At 40.2% G+C, this 15863-nt stretch overlaps 1 pseudogene; it reads right to left on the reverse strand.

Moving 5' to 3' along the window:
• The window catches only part of LOC148453844 (IgGFc-binding protein-like), a 270224-nt pseudogene that overhangs the window by 95125 nt on the left and 159236 nt on the right, over window positions 1-15863 (reverse strand).

Consider the following 15863-nt stretch of genomic DNA (forward strand, 5'->3'; position numbering starts at 1 on the left):
AAGTCACCTGTCTTTCCTGACGAGAAAGGACATTTTGAGAAGAATCCGCACTAGATCCCTGACCACTTGCCGAGTCCATCTGGCCAGTGAAAACTGTCACGGATGTGGTTTCTTTAGATTGTGTTCCTGGGCTGGGGTTAGGACTAGCTTTATTCAACTCAGATGCCCTCTGGAGGAGACTAGGTATAATGAAGTTCCTACGCATGAAAGGGGATACAAGGTAAAAAATAACTTATGAGTGAGTGAAGGAAATAGGGAGCTGGTGTAACTGAGGTTGGGTCAGCAACTCAGGTGCTGCTAGGTGTGACCAGGAAGCTGTAAGGAGAGCGGTGGTAGTCCAGGTTACTTGCTGTGGCTGATTAGTTGTGAAGTGAATGGTGATTGCACAGGCTACTTGGTGCGGCTGGTTAGCCGTGAGGTGAATGGTGGTAGCACAGGCTACTTGGTGTGGCTGGTTAGCCATGAGGTGAATGGTGGTAGCGTGGAAACTACTTGTCATAGCTAGGAGCTGTAAGATGGTAGGTGGTAGCATGGAAGCTACTTGTCATGGCTAGGAGCCGTAAGATGGTCGGTGGTAGCGTGGAAGCTACTTGTCATGGCTTGGAGCTGTAAGATGGTAGGTGGTAGCGTGGAAGCTACTTGTCATGGCTAGGAGCCATAAGATGGTCGGTGGTAGCATGGAAGCTACTTGTCGCAGCTAGGGAGCCAACTGGTGACTGATAGCAGAGATGTCAGTAACTACTTCAGAGCGCAGTGTGGAGGCTCTCTCAGACAAGCTAAGGGGACTTGTTGCACTGACAACTAGCTGTGAGATCCTTTTATAGGAAGTGCAGGATGCTGACTGGCTGGAAGAGAAGGAGAAGCATGTTCATTGGAGATCGTGTTACATGGGAAATCCAAGATGGCCACGCCCATGGACTGGAGACCCATAGCAGATCCACGTGTGAGACGCCAAACCAGAGGGTGAGAACATGATGCTGAAGCCACCAGGGAGCAGAGGGAGAGAACGCCCGCAGGAACGGGCCGGCGGGGAAGCAGAGAGCCGTGCTGTAGCGTCCTGAGAGGTAAGTGCCAGGGTGTGATTCTGGGGTTTCTATGGCGGATTGTGACAATCAGGAAAGGCCTTATTAATGACACTTCTTGCAAGTGAACTGGCAACAGTCATCGGTGTAGTTGTCACTGTCATTGGCATAGCTGTCACTGTCATCGGCGTAGCTGCACTGAAAAAAAACCACCTGACACTGTCATTGGCGTAGCTGTCACTGTCATCGGCGTAGCTGTCACTATCACTGTGATAAAAAAACACCTGCCACTGTCATCGGCATATCGGTCACTGTCATCGGCGTATCGGTCACTGTAATCGTAAGGTAAGGTTGTAATCTAGATGTATGTAACATGATTTGGTAACAGATTGGATGTGGGGAACAAAGGACAGTCAAGTGTCAAATATATCAACTAGGTTGTGAGCTTGTGGGGTAGGGATAAATGTCAAGTTATCACCAGTGAAAGAGAAAGAGATTTCAGGTTGGTATCTACTATTGATCAGTGGAAAAATTAATAAGATCTGCATTGGTTTATTGCCTGTACACCATAACACCTTTATTAGCTTAATTAACTAAACTACAAATAAAGACACGGACACCAAGAACTTGGCTAAAAAAGTCACAGCTTTTTATTTATAATTAGAATTAATCAACCTAACGAGGGCGGCAAAGAGATGCTGCAAGCCCAGTTCTAGCTTTCACCTTGCTCAAAATAACCAGGGGATGACTAAAACGTCCCCCCTCTAGACGCACTAACGATATGAGAGTCTCACTTCCCTCCTGGGCCAACCCGAGGCACTTACGCACAGAAAAGCGTCCGGGTCCCCCCGCATGGAGGACAAATTCACCAGGGGCAACGAGGGCAAGTGCCCCCACAAAGTTATCTTGCGCCACCTAAAGCCACTGAGATGTAGCATACTCCTGCCAAAGCCAGGCCCTAACAGAGAGAGTGGCCTGGAACAAATTACTCGTCAAATATTCCTCACGCCAATCTAGAGGCCACGGAGCAGCACACCTTTCCCCATTGAAAATGGTCCCAAACCGGATGATCAAGCTGCATCAGTAAAAAGTTGCAACAGTCTTTTCGATACTGGAGGTGAAGGCCATATATGCTCGCCATTGAAATGGACCAAAAACTTGGCCCAAATACGAAGATCATCTTTTATCTCTGTCAACATGCATACATGCTGATGCGGCCTGACCATTCCGCCGTGGTCCTCTCCAATTTCCTGCAAAATACTCCTACCAATGGGAATTATCCATCAAGCAAAGTTAAAGGAACCCAGCAGTGACTGAACCCTACTTAATCTAAAGGAGTTCACCACTAAGCAGCTTGCAATTTGTTCCAGCAACTTATCTACCTTGTCCCGAGGCAGCCTACAACAACCCGCAGCTGTATCTATCTCAATTCCCAAATAAGATAAGCAAGAAACAGACCCCTCTATCTTTTCATGAGCAACGGGCACTCACAACACCTGAAACAGGGCTTGAGCAGAAAAAAGGAGGTCAGAACAGACGTCACTATTTCCCAGACCTAAAAAGAGAAAATCATCCAAATAGTGAGCCACGCCCATTTGCCCTGTTCCGGCCTGGAAACACCATTGCAAAAAGGAACTGAATTTCTCAAAATAGGCACAGGAAATCGTGCAGCCCATTGGCAAACATTTATCCACAAAATAACCTGAATCTAAACGAAAACCCATAAACTTCATGGCCTCCGGGTGCATTGGCAATAAACGGAAGGCCGATTCTTTATCCAATTTCGCCAGCAAAGCACCATGTCCAAAACTGCACACCAAACCCAAAGTCTTGTCAAATGATTGATATACTACTATACAGAAACTCTCAGGGATGGCATCATTGACCGCCCGCCAGGCGGTTACGAAAAATTTTAAATTTAAACAAAACTTTCCTGGAACCTTTTGGAAATAACACCCACTGTGGATATACAGAGGTCCTGCAAGGGAGGACAGGGAAAAGGACCCTCCATTTGCCCAAGCAGCACCTCCTTTCCAACTTTATCCTTTAATTCTTCAGGGTAATCTCTGGCAGAGCGCAAGTTACTGGATACCTTAACTAGCAGTGGACCCTCTATAGGTAATTGAAAACTAAATGAAAAACCATGCAACAAGAACAAGGAATCTTCTCTATGGGGATATAACTGAAGCCATCTGGTAAGAGAAGCCAAACAGACAGGTGAGCTATCCTTATCCAGTTCCCCTGGAGCCGTCTCCCAGTCTTGTGAAGCCCCTCCCGCCCCACATCGACAGTCCTTGGCCGGATGTTCACCTCCGCAGAGAAGACATGAGTGGCGAAAACGACAGCCCAACCCCCGAGTACACCAGAGTCATTGTAGGCAAAACATTTTCCTCTCGCCCCTCCAGTTGTCCCCGGTCTACCAGTCGTAGAGCTCCTACGGGGCTGCACTGAATCCAAGGGGGGTCGACGCTGCAGTGACTCCTCTAGCCAAACCTCCACGTCCTTTACCCCAAATGGTATGATCAGACTGCCGTCATACTTCTTCCTGAACTGCGCATCATATTCTCTCCATGACTAATTTTGAGATCGAATGAACATGTTTAATACCAAAAATAAATATCTAATAATGTTAACATGTTCATCTGCCCAAGTCTCCAGATAGCATGTCACGAATTTGAGCATGCCCTTTAACCAGTTGTTAAAACCACAAAATGCATATTCCCCTATGCACCCGGTCTTTTTAGCCTGCGTAAAACTTTTCTTCATGTCGTCATTGAGGGAGAAAAAGTAAACAAATTTACACATAGGAATCCTGCCTCGCACACTTTTGAGCAAACCTCAAAGTACTGCGGTATTTGCACAACGGACTGTGGGCCTGATTCAGAGCCGGACGCTATATGCGCTCGCTCTTTCAGAAGAGGGGGCCGGCTATTTAAATTGAGCGCTCGTTCTTTGCGGTCTGTTGATGCCTCTATGTCTGAGCGAGCGAACGAAACATGCGCTCGCTATTTTGTAAAGACGCCCCCAGGCCGCTCGCATCCTACGTCATCTCCGCTATTTATTAGATTAATCGAGTACATCGAAAGGTGTCTGAACTGCTCGCAGTGCTTGTGGTAGGATTTTCCTACCGCAATCATGCGAACAGTTCAGGCTAAGAGACAACCAAGTGACGTGGTCAATGACGCTGCTTTGTTAATTATGCACACCCTTAAAACGCCCGTTTTGACCGTTAGGCACGCCAGCGTTCGGATCTCCACTCCCCGTTTTCAAGCACCTTCCCCTGTTACCACCCACAAACGCCTCATCCTGTCACTCAAATTAGCAGGCACTCCCTATTTTGCGAGCACTCGATATCTGACCGCACTGACTGGTTGGCGCATGCACATTACGACCCATATGCATGTGCAGATGAGCAAACATCGCTCGGAGCGAAGGAGCGGCCACTTACGAGCGTCTCTGAATCAGGCCCTGTGTCAGCACTGGCCTCCTGTTCTTTATTCCCTATCTCTGCGTCCTTCCTAGCGACGCTACCTGATTTTCTAGCCAAGCGACGTGCAACCATCCTGGCTATCTTACGCGGGCGCGTTGGGGAACCAGAAGAGTGGGAATAATCAGAAAAAGAATCAGAAGATGATGACCAAGCCATATCATACTCACCAGAACCAGAGGGTCCTGGAGTCGACTTTTCAACTGCCACCCGCTTATTCCTCACTGGCTTGACTACTGCAATTGCCTCCACCGGACCTGGCTCGGGAACCGCCCGAACCAATGACTGTTCTCCGATGCGACCTCCTGAGACTTCTGCACCTGAAACTGGAGGGGACAGGTGAGGTACTGGCAAAGATTGAGACATCACAGGTGTGGGGGGGGGGTGGAAGGGCAAGTGGAAGGGGAGGAGGTGCCGACAGAGTTGCTGATGCCCATGGGGATGTGGACTCTGCGGGGATCAAGGGATGAGTGTGACCTATGTGAGAGGAAAGCAGGGGTGGAGTAGGAGGTGGCACGGGAGCAGGGGCGTAACCTTGCTAGGGTGGTAGGTATGTGTAGGGAAGATGGGGCTGCTGAAATGCGGGGAAACATGGGCTGCCCCCGACTCCGTGACATGCAATTAATTATTAGGTGGCAGGGAGTGCGGCTCCGCACCAAGGACCGCACCTGTCACGATGCCGGACAGGTGAGGAGGAGAAGGGGGGGTGGTTAGTGTTAGGAGGTTTAGCAGAGGGACGTGGTGATTGTGGAGGAACAGCAGGAAAGACTGTGGAGAGGCTCAGATTGTAAGGCACAGGGCTGGTAATGATGGGGGACGCAAGCAGCACAGCTGCTGAGGGTGCGGTGGCCGGAGGTGAACATGGAGGAGAGGGGCCGTGTATCCGGGGACCATGCCCATAGCAGACGTGATGGGTGTGGAGGCATTGGACACATTGGATGCAGTGGCAAAGCGGGAGGAGAGGACCGGAATGTCTGGGGGAAACAACTAAAGTGAGGTAGAGGGAATGGGAGATGAAGGCCGGGAGGGAGCCACTAGCAACGGGCAAGAAAACTCAGCCAGCCGGGTTGAGGGGACAGCATGACGCTGATTGTGAAGGAGGAAGGTATAAATTCAATAATGGGGATGAATAGACAATATTAAGATAAATGCACAAATTTCAAATATCAAGAAATACTCAGCTATTTGTGAAGATCCACCAAAAGAGGCTGGTTAGATGCAAACAGGTCAAAATATAATAGCATTGAAAACCCCTCCTTCCATCAATATCATTAGCTAATCACACCAGCTGACCACAGCAACTTACCCAGCAACAAGGCTGTCATAACCCCAACATTCAGCAAAAAAACTTCAATCTTATTTATCCTCAACCCTATACAGATTTTGTCTACACAAATGCTTGTAAATGGAAGTTATTAGCTTGAGAATTAATTAAATTCACAGTTATGCTGCCCACACACAGCAATATTTTACCCAATCTGGTCAATTCCGAAACATTGGAACAACAGATCGTGTAAAATATGACCAAATTGAGAGTAAATCGTGAGTCCCCAGATCGGGTAAAATATTGTTATGTGTGTGGGCAGCATAACAGTGAATTTAATTAATTCTCAAGCTAATAACTTTCATTTACTAGCATTAACATATGCCTAAAGAGGAGTAGACAGAAATGAGTATGTGTATATATCTTTTTATATATTTTATTATAAATATATATTGGCAACATGAATATATTGGGAGTAGCTGTCTGGCACCTCAATGTATTCATGTATTAAGAGCAATTGGTTATATATTAAAAGTTGGAGATGCAATATATATATATATATATATATATATATATATATATATATTATATATATGTATAGGTTTAAGTATAATTTAATGTATGTAATATACAGTATACAGTATATGTATAGATTGTGAGGGGGTAAGCAGAAGCCACAGCAGACGCAGTGCATTCATAGATGGACTTGTGCTGTGAGTAAAAAGACAGGGGGCTCGAGAACATGAGGACATTGATCAGGTAGGAGCTAGTGCTGTGAGCGGGATAGAGGGTAGGTTGCACGGTGCTAGACTAGGTGTATATATGGGCTGTGCTAGCGCTAGTGGTCAGTCTGCAGTTCCCCCCTCCAGTGATCACATTGCTACTGACCTGCGCAGTGTTACCGCTCAGGGAGGTGTGTGATCGTGGTGCCAGTGTGGGGCTCTGGTGAAAGCAGCAGTGAGTGCTGTCAGTGGCAGTGCCAGGTGGTGCGCTGATAGCAGCTGGGCTCCGGAGGAAGAGTGTGTCTGGTGGGTCCCCCGTTGTAAGAAGCCGGCACCATCCTGTACAGACAGCAGAAGCAGTCACAAGTCAGCTCCCGCTGTCAGCTTATTGGAGGCCGGCCTGCAGCCAATAGGAGCCGGAGATAAAGGAGGCGGGGTGGCTCCAGAGTGAGGGAGACGGCAGCAGCAGCACTGAGGTGGCAGTGAGTAGTTAATGCCCAGCACCCACAAAGACGCCCTCAGTCCCCATACAGAGACAGTATAGGGACAAATATCATATTCCAGGAGTATAGGAATCATCAGGAAAGACCTTATTAATGACACTCCTTGCAAGTGACCTGGCAGCATTAGGATATCTGCTCAGATAATTATCTATAAGGAGCATCTAAAGAACGTATAGTAGGAGAACTATATAAGTTATCTCTTATACTATATCTAGTGATACTTCATATCTACATCAGGCAGAGATAAGTCAGTAACAGGCACTGTATATAGGAACAGTGTAAGCAGAGCGAGGGAAACTAGGAAGAAGGCTGCATTATAACTAGGGATGAGCGGGTTCGGATTTCCGAAATCCGAACACCCCCTGAACCCCCTGAGTCCCCCATATCTGAGCCAGGATCTGAGTCAGGCTCAGATTTTCCGCCTGGCTTGGATCTGAAATCAAGGCAAAATATCATCATCCCGCTATCGGTTTCTCACAGGATTTTGGATTCGATAAAAGGTCCCGCGAATGCCGCCATTTTTCATTCTGGCTGTGGAGCGTGCACAGGGAGGGAGCTGGGATTTCTGGGTTGGTTACTGCTGACGCTGACCATAGGGGCTGGCTGGCTACTGTTGTCCAGTGCTGTGCTGCTGCCCCAAATAAAAAAAAATAAAAAAACACACCTTTCACTGTCATCGGCGTAGCTGTCGTGGTCACTCTCATTGGCGTAGCTCTCACTGTCATCGGCGTAGCTGTCGTGGTCACTCTCATTGGCGTAGCTCTCACTGTCATCGGCGTAGCTGTCGTGGTCACTCTCATTGGCGTAGCTCTCACTGTCATCGGCGTAGATGTAGTGGTCACTCTCATTGGCGTAGCTCTCACTGTCATCGGCGTAGATGTCGTGGTCACTCTCATTGGTGTAGCTCTCACTGTCTTCGGTGTAGATGTCTTGGTCACTCTCATTGGCGTAGCTTTCACTGTCATCGGCGTAGATGTCGTGGTCACTCTCATTGGCGTAGCTGTGCAGAAAACAATAAACACATGTTATTTATCGGCGTAGCTGCGCAGAAAAAAAACACCTGTCACTGTCATCGGCGTAGAATATTGCAATAATCCATGTAGGAAATAATGAGGGAGTGAATTAGAGTTATTACAGTGTCCTGTGTAAGGTATGGTTTTATTCTAGATGTATGTAACATGATTTGGTAACAGATTGGATGTGGGGAACACAGGACAGTCAAGAGTCAAAGACATCAACTAGGCTGTGAGCTTGTGGGGTAGGGATGATTGTCAAGTTATCAACAGTGATAGAGATATCAGGTTGGTATCTACTATTAGACAAAATACAAAGAGAAACATACAACTGCACACATAAATTAAATGTTGTTAATTAGTTAAATTGACTCCATATTATAATATTATCAATATTAAAATATTAACAATGGTGGTGCTGCCATTAGACAAGAGGTGCTATATTAGTACTGAAGAAAAAGAAAAAAGTTTTGTCATGGAGATGGCGCACAGACTGAGTTGATATGATAAAATAATACTTTATTAGGTATGCATTAAGATATTCCAACTGGAATAGACTTCAGCGAAATAAGGTTAAAAATAAAAATAAATAATAATTGTGTGGCTATTCATAATGAAAAAGTGAAATAAAATCATGAAAAAACCCTGCCGTGTGAATTTATTTCTTATTACTATTATTATTAGATTCCCATGTTCAAAGAAAGGAGGGGAGCGTAAGTATAAATTCTTACACAACTTCTTTGGTAATTAGTTGGTGCTAGTGTCTCGTTAATATATTATTCAAGATTGAAAATCTATGAGGATTTGTCAATGATGTCACAGATATCCATCATATTTAAATTTTTATTGAATTAATGCAAACTTATTGTCAAATATTCCTCATAAAGTCAATATCCTGTATAAACTGCCAGAAGTCTGTTCATAGAAACATTAGTTTCAATTTATTACATGTAATAACAATATCCATCCATCTGTAGTTTATTCTACTGACTGTTTCAGTTGATCAAATATAAAGACTAAAACACTATTGTCAGTTGTTACTAATGCTATAAATCCATAGACGCAGACCCAGACACCTCCACTCTAAATGTCCTGTAACAGGACAAACATTCAATTGCTACATGCTAGTGCATGGGAGATGCACTTATCCTGGTGCTAGAGGATCTGACCTAATTGTTTAACAAAGTATCAAGCTAAATTGCTAATATTAAAACAGTCAGATATGCTGCACATTCATATGGTCACAGTATAATCTATTGCCCTGTAACTGGACAAACAATCAATTATTAAGTGCTAGTGCATAGGGGATGCACTTGTCATGGTGCTGGCAGGTCAGACCTGATTGCAAGTAACACATATACAAAGTGTCCAGCTTAATTGTTAGTATTTAAATGGTCAAATATGCCGTACGTTCATATGGTCACAACATGATATATTGTCCTGTGTCTGGACAGTTAGTAGAGTGAGCTCCTGTTCAATCTGATTATTATATAAGAAACATGGGTAACACACGGCAGGTGTAACGCTGACGCGCGTTTCGCTGTTAAGCTTTATCAAAGGCAAGACGATTGCCTTCACTGCCCTCTAGTATATTCATAGCCAAGGACCAATGACATTGCATTCTCCGGTCATGTGGTCTCGTGGACCAATCCCGCAATAGTTTGCAAGTCTACCGTGTAATCAACATCTCAACCACTTAGAACTGCGGTTTCAAGAAAAGGGAAAAGTTTGTCATTAGAAATGCAAGTAGTCATGACAACTAAAGCCGAAGCTATAGTTGCATATGTATATATCAATCATTAGAGAATGTGTGTCCTTCTTCATGTCATGTACTTAGAAATAAAATAAAAGAGAGGGCAATAAATAGCGGGTAAAGTATTGATTACTGGAAAGCAATAATCAGTTAAGGATATTGTCTGCATAAACATATAATATAAATTACGTTACTATTATAATAAATTAGTTATATAGATTAACATACGAAAAGGAGTTAAGAAATCAATAAATATTTAACACATAAATATTATAGTGAAATAACTAAATATAAATATAATAATATGAAGATAATACTAAAGAATATCCCTTAATAAATTAATATTATAAATGAGTTCATTAATTCAATTATAAAAATTGATTACTGTGACATAAAAAATAAGTAAATAAAATTTATATAATTTAGTGTGTGTTGTTCTTATGACAATAAGGTGTGAAATGTAAGAAGTGAAATACATTTCAATAAAATGTGAAATACTAATGTATAATCACCAGAGTGTAAAATAATGTGAAATATAATGTGAAGTGTTAAGAGAATGTATATTCCTACATATTACTTTAAGTATAGGTCATTAGTGTGGGAGTGAAAAACAAACTATCAAAATTTGTGAACATAAAGTGACATCAGAAAAAGTGAACAAAAAGAAATAACATAAAACTTTATTACAAATGAAAAGGTGTACATACAATAATAAAATTAGTAATAGTTGTGATACTCAAATGTCATCAGTCTGCTACATTATAACATCATATACACTTTCATGGACACATAGACCCACGTAGGCATGACAATTTCCCTACGTATTTCATAAAGAATTTCATATGAAATGAAACATTTAATAAAATAGTGACACAAATCATGTAGTTGTGAAGGGAGTAATCCATCTAAATTACATCTTACCAATAAATATGATGTCATATTGATCCTTTTTTCTCTTGCTATTATTACATAGGTTCCCTTCCATAATGTTGTATTCATAGTCATTAAAATTAAAATTATCAGAATACTGAAGATGTTTAAATCAAAATTCAGAATAAATTATAATGATTATCATTCCAATGGGACCCTCAATAATACACAACACTTATATTAAATGTAGTATTTATATAACAGAAACTGTCCTGGGGAAAGAAAATATGCAATTGTGTGTGAATATATACATTCATAGCATGGTTTGGAAGAAAAGAGAGACTTTGACTAGAACATCATATTAACTCATATTCAGTTAATAAATGTATGGGTTTTTTTTTTAAAAAAACGAATGGATAAATAAATTGAGAGATAGAAGTACCTAACATAACTTAATGATTGAATTGACCAGATCATCTTATTCGTTCAGAAACACTTGATGTTTCATAGTGTAGTGTTTAAAAAGAAATTTCTAAATCAGCTATCTAGGGATTCTTGAGAAATGGGACATAATTATTATTTTCATTCAGGCCTTTGGGATACAGACTATCCATCAGAAAGATTAGTCTAGTCTCCTCTTTTAATAGTTCTTCATCAAGATTACCCCCTCTTATTCCCATCTGGACATATTTCATTCCAAAAACTTCCAGAAGATTGGGATTGCTATTGTGATATTTGTAAAAATGTCTAGCCACAGCTGTGAGGGGTTTAAACTTTACCAAGTCATTACTAGCATTGCGGATCATTCCAACATGTTTCAATATCCTTACTTTGAGGGGTCTGGATGTCTTACCCACATAGATTTTCCCACAGGGACATTCCAGATGGTATATACTCCCTAATGTGGTGCAAGTAATGCAGTTCTGAATTATCCATTTTTTGTTATATCTGTCGAAGAACCATTTTTTGGTACCATGTACTTACAGGCCTTACATTGTCCACATTTAAATGATCCCTTCTTATTGAATAGTGACTTCTTAGTCACAATCATATGGCTGTGCACTAGTCTATCCTTCAAATTGTGGGATCTCCTCTAACTCATTTGTATCTTTGGGGGTAGAATTTTCATTAAATCATTGTCTGTTTGCAATATTGACCAATGTTTCTGAAGAACATCTCTGATCTCTCTCCATTGAGCATTGAAGGTTCCCACAAATCTAATTGGTTCCTCTTTCTGTTCTTTCTCTCTTGGTTTTAATAGAAAGTCTCTCAATGTTTTTTCAGTCTCCTTAATCGTTCTTTTGATTAGCTTGTTGCTGTATCCACGATTTTTTAATCTCACGCTCATTTGTTTTTGCTGAAATTCAAAAACCTCTGGAGTGGAGCAGTTTCTCTTAGTTCTTAAAATTTCTCCTTTAGGGATCGCTCAAATAGTGGCTGGTAGGTGCGAGCTACTAGAGTGTAGTATACTGTTTGTAGCAGTATCTTTCCTGAACATATAGGTGGTAATTTGACCTCCTCCATCAATCCTTATGGTTAGGTCCAAAAAGTTAATTTCTCGTTGACTCATAGAGCTGGTAAGCTTTAAGTTGAAATCATTAGTATTCAGTATTGAGGGAGAAGGAGATGGTCTTCCATGAACAATATGATAAATATACTGATTAGATCTTATTATACCTCCGTTACTTTGATGATATCCTACTTTTATGGGAAGGTGACCAAAAACAACTGTAAGAATTCATCTCGATACTGAATACTAATGATTTCAACTTAAAGCTTACCAGCTCTATGAGTGAATGAGAAATTAACTTTTTGGACCTAACCATAAGGATTGATGGAGGAGGTCAAATTACCACCTATATGTTCAGGAAAGTTACTGCTACAAACAGTATACTACACTCTAGTAGCTCGCACCTACCAGCCACTATTCGAGCGATCCCTAAAGGAGAAATTTTGAGAACTAAGAGAAACTGCTCCACTCCAGAGGTTTTTGAATTTCAGCAAAAACAATTGAGCGTGAGATTAAAAAATCGTGGATACAGCAACAAGCTAATCAAAAGAACGATTAAGGAGACTGAAAAAACATTGAGAGACTTTCTATTAAAACCAAGAGAGAAAGAACAGAAAGAGGAACCGATTAGATTTGTGGGAACCTTCAATGCTCAATGGAGAGAGATCAGAGATGTTCTTCAGAAACATTGGTCAATATTGCAAACAGACAATGATTTAATGAAAATTCTACCCCCAAAGATACAAATGAGTTAGAGGAGATCCCGCAATTTGAAGGATAGACTAGTGTACAGCCATATGATTGTGAATAAGAAGTCACTATTGAATAAGAAGGGATCATTTAAATGTGGACAATGTAAGGCCTGTAAGTACATGGTACCAAAAAAATGGTTCTTCGACAGATATAACAAAAAATGGATAATTCAGAACTACATTACTTGCACCACATTAGGGAGTATATACCATCTGGAATGTCCCTGTTGGAAAATCTATGTGGGTAAGACATCCAGACCCCTCAAAGTAAGGATATTGAAACATGTTGGAATGATCCGCAATGCTAGTAATGACTTGGTAAAGTTTAAACCCCTCACAGCTGTGGCTAGACATTTTTACAAATATCACAATAGCAATCCCAATCTTCTGGAAGTTTTTGGAATGAAACATGTCCAGATGGGAATAAGAGGGGGTAATCTTGATGAAGAACTATTAAAAGAGGAGACTAGATTAATCTTTCTGATGGATAGTCTGTATCCCAAAGGCCTGAATGAAAATAATAGTTATGTCCCATTTCTCAAGAATCCCTAGATAGCTGTTTTAGAAATTTCTTTTTAAATACTACACTATGAAACATCAAGTGTTTCTGAACGAATAAGATGATCTGGTCAATTCAATCATTAAGTTATGTTAGGTACTTCTATCCCTCAATTTATTTATTATTATTTTTTTTTAAAAACATACATTTATTAACTGAATATGAGTTAATATGATGTTCTAGTCAAAGTCTCTCTTTTCTTCCAAACCATGCTATGAATGTATATATTCATACACGATTGCATATTTTCTTTCCCCAGGACAGTTTCTGTTATATAAATACTACATTTAGTATAAGTGTTGTGTATTAATGAGGGTTCCATTGGAATGATAATCATTATAATTTATTCTGAATTTTGATTTAAACATCTTCAGTATTCTGATAATTTTAATGACTTTGAATACAACATTATGGAAGGGAACCTATGTAATAATAGCAAGAGAAAAAAGGATCAATATGACATCATATTTATTGGAAAGATGTAATTTAGATGGATTACTCCCTTCACAACTACATGATTTGTGTCACTATTTTATTAAATGTTTTATTTCATATGAAATTCTTTATGAAATATGTAGGGAAATTGTCATGCCTACATGAGTCTATGTGTCCATGAAAGTGTATATGATGTTATAATGTAGCAGACTGATGGCATTTGAGTCTCACAACTATTACTAATTTTATTATTGTATGTACACCTTTTTATTGGTAATACAGTTTTATGTTATTTCTTTTTGTTCACTTTTTCTGATGTCACTTTATGTTCACAAATTTTGATAGTTTGTTTTTCACTCCCACACTAATGACCTATACTTAAAGTAATATGTAGGAATATACATTCTCTTAACACTTCACATTATATTTCACATTATTTTACACTCTGGTGATTATGCATTAGTATTTCACATTTTATTGAAATTTATTTCACATTATTTTACACTTTGGTAATTATGCATTAGTATTTCACATTTTATTGAAATTTATTTCACTTCTTACATTTCACACCTTATTGTCATAAGAACCACACACACTAAATTATATAAATTTTATTTACTTATTTTTTATGTCACAGTAATCAATTTTTTTAATTGAATTAATGAACTCATTTATAATATTAATTTATTAAGGGATATTCTTTAGTATTATCTTCATATTATTATATTTATATTTAGTTATTTCACTATAATATTTATGTGTTAAATATTTATTGATTTCTTAACTCGTTTTCGTATGTTAAGCTATATAACTAATTTATTATAATAGTAACGGGATTTATATTATATGTTTATGCAGACAATATCCTTAACTGATTATCGCTTTCCAGTAATCAATACTTTACCCGCTATTTATTGCCCTCTCTTTTATTTTTTTTCTAAATACATGACATGAAGAAGGACACACATTGTCTAATGATTGATATATACATATGCAACTATAGCTTCGGCTTTAGTTGCCATGACTACTTGCATTTCTAATGACAAACTTTTCCCTGTTCTTGAAACCGCAGTTCTAAGTGGTTGAGATGTTGATTACACGGTAGACTTGCAAACTATTGCGGGATTGGTCCACGAGACCACATGACCGGAGAATGCGATGTCATTGGTCCTTGGCTATGAATATACTAGAGGGCGGTGGAGGCAATAGTCTTGCCTTTGATAAAGCTTAACAGTGAAATGCGCGTCAGCGTTACACCCACCGTGTGTTACCCATGTTTCGTATATAATAATCAGATTGAACAGGAGCTCACTCTACTAACTGTCCAGACACAGGACAATATATCATGTTGTGACCATATGAACGTACTTCATATCTGACCATTTAAATACTAACAATTAAGCTGGACACTTTGTATATGTGTTACTTGCAATCAGGTCTGACCTACCAGCACCATGACAAGTGCATCCCCTATGCACTAGCACTTAATAATTGATTGTTTGTCCAGTTACAGGGCAATAGATTATACTGTGACCATATGAATGTGTGGCATATCTGACTGTTTTAATATTAGCAATTTAGCTTGATACTTTGTTTAACAATTAGATCAGATCCTCTAGCACCAGGATAAGTGCTTCTCCCATGCACTAGCATGTAGCAATTGAATGTTTGTCCACTTACAGGACATTTAGAGTGGAGGTGTCTGGGTCTGCGTCTATGGATTTATAGCATTAGTAACAACTGACAATAGTGTTTTAGTCTTTATATTTGATCAACTGAAACAGTCAGTAGAATAAACTACAGATGGATGGATATTGTTATTACATGTAATAAATTGAAACTAATGTTTCAATGAACAGACTTCTGGCAGTTTATACAGGATATTGACTTTATGAGGAATATTTGACAATAAGTTTGCATTAATTCAATAAAAATTTAAATATGATGGATATCTCTGACATCATTGACAAATC

The sequence above is a fragment of the Taudactylus pleione genome, unplaced genomic scaffold (assembly GCF_031769625.1).
Source record: "Taudactylus pleione unplaced genomic scaffold, aTauple2 ptg001080l, whole genome shotgun sequence".
In the NCBI taxonomy this organism is placed as follows: Eukaryota; Metazoa; Chordata; class Amphibia; order Anura; family Myobatrachidae; genus Taudactylus; species Taudactylus pleione.